This window comes from Varroa jacobsoni, unplaced genomic scaffold (assembly GCF_002532875.2).
Source record: "Varroa jacobsoni isolate VJ856 unplaced genomic scaffold, vjacob_1.0 scaffold_516, whole genome shotgun sequence".
NCBI classification, from domain to species: Eukaryota; Metazoa; Arthropoda; class Arachnida; order Mesostigmata; family Varroidae; genus Varroa; species Varroa jacobsoni.
The window spans coordinates 1-6,308 of NW_019213418.1; the positions used below are offsets into that span (position 1 = coordinate 1).

Genomic DNA, 6,308 nt, shown 5'->3' on the forward strand with positions numbered 1-6,308 from the left:
TTGATATAACGATACATCAACTAATAAAGCTCGTTAACAATGTAGGCCATTAGAGGAAATACACTCGTAGTTTAGCGATGGGCTTAGGCAGAAAACTCAACAGTAAATCAAGCCACCAACCGCCTTGCTGCACGTAGCAATAAAAACAAATTCGTAACGATCTTACAAACATCTAGAACTGGCGTTCGTTCATTGGTAGACTTTATCTCTTTCGCCAATTATAATAACTGTATAGTGATCCCATGAGCACTGTGTCATCACACAATGTATGGCGGCAATAAAAACAATCGAAAGCGGTGCTAAGCAAGCAAACTAAAGACTTTTGTATCGAAGCGGTCATGTCATGGTGGTGCTCCAGCGTATCCAACATATACACACGCTGGCATATAATAAAATAATAACTGTTATACCTACATAGATGATAAGTTTTATGCAAGAACATACTGCCGATGAGGACAGCAGCTGATGCGCTCGTTAGATAATGGCGCTCTTTCGTTTGTCTGCTTTTCTCTGCCGCCCAGTGCGTCTCGGTGGGCTAATATGGCTTTTCTGCCACTGGTTATGTCGTTGTTGCAGTGCTGTGATAGTTGCGTGGTAATTTGTTAAGGCGCATATAACGCTTCCGTAGGGAATTTGCAGTATAACACTCTTAGCGCTTGCACCGAGCCACCACCTCCCAGACTCCACGGAGTCACAGGAAACGCAACCTAGAGGAATGAGAATAGACGGCAAGGCAACCAAGAGGTTAGCGAGCTGTTTGTGACGCACCAAAGTGGAGGGCATTTAAAGATAAATACACCTGCAAACAAAAAACCCTACAAAAAATTGGACATGTAAAAACAAATGAATTGGCTGGAACAAACGCTCGTTTTGACTCTTCTCTAGGACCCTCAGGTCTCTTCCATCGTGATTAGTCTGAAAGGATTGTTTACATTTAAAGCTCATTATTTTACTGCATCCGAGCGAACTGTCAAATTGGGGCGTTATTTGACAATAACAATACTAAGCAAAAATCCTGCGCCCCAGAAAATAGTTTGCGTTGGGTGTTTATGAATATTAAAGATCTTCCCTCCGAAGGAAAAATGCTATTCTAGAACCTCACTTGCTATTAGGTCATCCTATCTCACCCATATCGCCACAGGTGACCAAAACAAATATGATACTAAACTGAAGATTTTCACAAACCGTCAACAAATCCGTCTACTGAGACAACGTATCCGGTCTCATTATGTTAAACGATCTAAGACGTAACACTTGCTTCCCTTGCGGTACGCGGTAGACAGAAAGCAAAAGGCAGTTTCACAAAAAGCAAAGAATAAAATGCAACTCTTATAAACTTTACAGTTTCCTTTCTATTTCTGCTATCTTTGCATAGACTAATTAGAGTTTAAAAAAGAAAACTACAAATACATACATTCTCCGCAATTTTTGGCTGTGGTTTTTCGTGTTCACATCGATATATTTAATATACGGTCTCTCTATTATAATAACGGTTTTCGACTAAATAATCATACTTTTCCCCTTCATCCGAGTTGTTCGTACATTAAAACAAAATTGAGCGACTTCAACAGTCGGATCGCAATAACCTTCGCCTGGAGATATCTAAATCGATACTTCGCCGCAGGACATTTGTCTCTAGATGCATGTAAGTAAGTACCCTCATTCCCGTTCATCGAACGGACGACATCAGAGTTCGTAGGGTGAAATCATAAGGAAAGATTGTATAATATATTAGAGTCACTTTAGTGTACATTTCACACTTGATTAGTCGAAAAGGTCTTTTCTAAAAAGCTGGCTCAGTGAAAAACTGTCAACTATTCGAATGAGGCCATGTAGCACATTGTACGAGCTATATTTTCAAACAGCTATAATAGATGAAAATAATTTTTTATAGCACTTAATATAGCTAAAACAGAATGATCACGAGTCAAAAAGCACTGCTAGCAGTAAACGTTATTACTACAAAAAGGATTTTCCTGAATGATAAACCTAGCCAGCTGAAGTGATATGTCCAACTAATCGGGGTTAATAGGGAGAAAGCATATATTCGATTCCTTTACCTCATTTCAATGATCGTCCTCAGTTTCGATGGAAACGTAGAAATTTTCAGTTATTGGCTGATAAATCAGTTCATATTAGATTTAACTTTGCAAATACTTCGTCCGAAACTGTGCCACGTTCTACGTGTCAAGATGCCGAGATAGTTCAAGCGAGAAGATACTTCAAGCGCCGAAGCACTCAAACACTCAGAAATCAATGACGATCAAAAATGAATGCTACTTAAACTCGACCAATAGGAAAAGTCACCTTTCAACACATTGCTACATCATCGAGCAAAAGAAAAGTACCCCAACTCATTGTGCAGGCGATCTTGTCATAGCTCGCAACTTAGAGCTCTTCGACTTGAAAGTAATCTAGGACCTAGGACTAGGAAAGTAATCGATCTTGAAATACGGCTCGTAAATTCGACCTTGCTAAATATTGCTCCAAACAAATAGTGACTATGACTTACACTTATGCTAGTACATGCAGATTTAACCAAACATTATTAATATCATACGCAAACAAATCGTACATCTTGGTACCGCCTAACATCACGAAGCCTGCAGTGACATATAACGAATAGTCTTCTATTTGAATTTTATTCACTTTGGCGTTTTTCTCTCTGATTCAGAACAACCGATCGGTGAGTAATCAGTAATACTTTTATCTTTCGGGTTCCTTGGATCTCTTTTTCGTTCGTTCTCTTTTCTTCAGTCTTCTTTTTTTATCGCGCAGTGCCTCTTGTTTCAAATTCAGACAAAAGCAATAAGCCGCCTACGACAGCCGGCCACGGGTCTGTAAGGTAAGTTTCTTGAAGTTAGTATCGGTGCACATACACTAGACATCATTGTTGTCAGCGTAATACAACGTTTAGCAGACGAAAAGCATTGCTAGTAGTAGTATCCGGCTTCTGGCCTGGTGTTCGTCAGTCTGTCCGTCCGTTCACGCATCAAATCATAATTCGTGGCTACAGAGATAGACCTCAAACAATACTCAGAGGAACAGACATCATAGGTACACTCTGCTTTACTTGCTGACCACTCGAGCTAGCTAGGCGCTTTGTGTTTCGTGCCCTTTAACAGCGGAAACAAGAACCGGAAGTGCAATGTCAGAAACCACGTACCTATACATAGACAGACACAGTTAGTTTACGACTTATACAGCCACACAACAAGCACCGCCACAGGACGCAAAGGCCTTCCTACTTTTTGGCCAGACCGAAATTTGCGCTGACCACTAACTTCACTTCTACTAGCACCGCTATCGCAACTATTAATCAGCGCAACAATAGAAGGAACTGTTGAATGCTGCCGGCGCACTGACAAAAGAGGATATTTACTCGCCGAATGATAACCAGTTTAGGTTATCATTCGCTGAACAAATATTATTTGCGTGAAATGTCTGATTTATAAACGTGGAGTGGAGCAAGCTATAAAGGGCTATAGACCTTAATTCGAGGGTGAATTTAAGACTGTTTAATAGAAAACCATTGTGAGATACATAAAGCTAGAGGTATAGATGGGTAACGTGGCTTGACTAACCTAATTCAAAGCGGTAAGTCTGGTTGTGTTTATAAAAGGTGTTCTTCACCGTCAAGCAATTTACGAGTCTCAGACAAGTTTCAGGATGGGCCGCGCCTATAATTCGCTATGGACTTTTCGCAAATAAATAGAAGGACCATTGCATTGTCAAACTTTGAGCATATCGTATTAGCTTTCCAAAATCTTGCACACATGTGAAACTACCCGATTTAAACAATGTAATTTCTGCTATGCTAATTGTTCGATAAGTCTGTTTTACCGCAATTCTATAGCAATTATTAAGTTATTCTTTTCTATCACTGATGGTGATCATCATTTCTTTTTGGCAATATCACTAGAATGCTAGATCACTTTAATAGACTGAAAGAAAATTTTGAAACTTGGTCTAGTATGTGTACGTAGCTAGCTGTTCCGTATTTTCTTTCCATAGCATCAGAACGTTATGCTATGGAACTTATTGCATTCGTTCAAGCCTTCTTTTCGAGCCTTCTTTAGCAGTAGGGAGCTAATGAACCTTATTTACATGAAAATCTAGAGGAAACGTTCCGATGGTAGGGCGTTTGTCAAGACCATATCAGCTAATGACTCCTGGCGTGTCGTGTTTATCGAGCTTCTCCGCTGTCCGTACCGGCTTAACACGGCTGAACGCTGCATCAAAGTCACCACACTAAACACCGTTTCTATTGTTGAATTTTAAATAGAAGGATAAAGGTAATCATCAATTGATTTACATTAATTAGTCATTACATTGTAACGGTGAAAAGACTGATTACTGGTAAACGTATCGCAAGTAAGATCATGTTTGTACGAATATGCGGAACTGATAGCATCCAACTTAGTCTAATTCATGACTATCAAGTATAGTTATCGTTATTAATAATATTTTTGTATTGGCATATTTAATAACGTTTGGTGTGTTTACGGCATAGAAATGTGTAGAAAATGAGATTGAACCGCATCGCACTACTTCGCTAATCTGACCGTGGAAAAACAACTTCAAGTGAAGGTTAAAGGACTCTTAATGAACTTTTGCATTAGCTCATCAACGCTGATAATCAGACTACCTGGGAGTCGATCAGACCGTCAAAACAAGAAGATGGGTGTTAGTTCAAATGAACGTACACAACGATGTCCAATCTGACAATACGCTCCCTGCAACGGTCGCAAGTTTTTGCGTGGCTGAAGCTTACCAGACCGTTTTGGTAGGCACTTTTCCCTGTACGCTTTCGAGTCATAACCAGACGCCCACATCTTTTTTTTTTTTTTTTGTTTTCACAAAACCGCGCTCAAGGATTATTATTAATGGGTCAATTTCTTGTCTCCTGTTTGTCGTCATTGGGCATTTTGACTCTCCGTGTCGAATTTTCATTGTCAATGTTACTTCATGAACCGAAAAGAGGCTCTTTCTGTTTTACAAACTTCGACCAAATACCATAATGGATGCATACCTAATCCTTGTATGAAATGACCTTTGAGAAGAGTTTTCAAATTGCGGATGCTTCCAGCGTCACGACCCATCGTCTAATACGCGTATGTGCCTGTATGTATCACAATTATCGCTGTGCCTACTTTCTTTATTCACGGGTAGCCGCCCCATTAGTGCAAACAGCGTGATCAATCCAGTCTTCAATCAATATGATTCTGAATCTATTCTAATAGAAGGTATAAGATGCTCTTTGCATGCGGTCACATTCGTGGGTCTTTTTGACGCGCTTTACCGAATAAAGGTAACTATCTGAATTTATCGAAACTATATATCGACAGGCCTCCACCTGCATACCGACCGGTATCGTCGCAAATGGATCTCAGAGCATCGTATTTGAATCCAGCAGCACCGAAAATAGAGCGCTCAATAAAGCATTGAGTGACAACACGTATCTTGTAAATCTGTATAATATATATATATATATATATATTACGTGAGACGATTTATTGGGAATGTGGATAGTTATAATTCGCAGAAAGCAGTGCTGGTATACGGATTCAGTATAATCAAAGCTTTGTTTATTGCATCCGTCACTGTGGTTGTCTCCACTAACATTGAAAGCGAATGACTCACGTAGTAATTAGAAAAGCTGACCTTAATAGTTCGCGTCTATTTACTATCCAGACGTCGAAAGTGGCAACGATTTGTTTCGTCCACCAATGTTCCGGCACAAAATAAGAGTGGTAGCATCTGCATTTGATGAACGTGTGCGCCTGTCACCGATAGCAGCAATCGGCGTAGGGCATTCAGCGCCTCTATATGAATGAATGGTTTCTGCATAGGGGGCGATCGCATCTAGGTAAGCCTAGTACCGCGAAATTTTAATCTAACCCTAACCCAAAATGTAAGGCAGCTCTGACATACAAAAATTAGCAGCAGCTAGTTGTGTCTACGGTGAACCTGGACTCTCCTTTATAACAAATTTCGAAGAATATCTAACACTCTTTTCTCATGGCAATGACACGAATAAGTAGGTTACCGTATGAATGTTCCAAAAGTCTAAAATGAGCCGTGCAGATACGCTATTGTACACTAAAGAAAAGCTATTAAAAATACCGAAATCATTGAGCATTATAAACTTTTTCGAGTTTTCTTTCTATTATAATAAGTAGACACCGGTTGTTTTTTGTCACCATCAAGGTCACATACTAATCCTCTAGCAGTAATCTAATTTAAACTTGAATTCACCGTGTAACATAAGTATTTTCATTACGTGCTTTACATATAGTCAAATCATT

The 6,308-nt window shown here is 39.6% G+C and overlaps 1 long non-coding RNA gene across 2 annotated transcripts; it reads right to left on the reverse strand.

The window, feature by feature from the left end:
- Positions 1-154: 154 nt before the first annotated feature.
- On the reverse strand, positions 155-5,838 carry LOC111261066 (uncharacterized). 2 transcript variants are annotated; one of them, XR_002680754.2, is made up of 3 exons: positions 5,665-5,838; positions 2,576-2,838; positions 155-707 (listed from the first exon to the last, which is right to left on the reverse strand). It is a non-coding gene; the product is annotated as an uncharacterized LOC111261066 (long non-coding RNA). The 2 variants fall into 2 exon arrangements; XR_002680753.1 differs by lacking the exon at positions 5,665-5,838 and having other exon boundaries at positions 2,576-3,160.
- Positions 5,839-6,308: the final 470 nt, after the last annotated feature.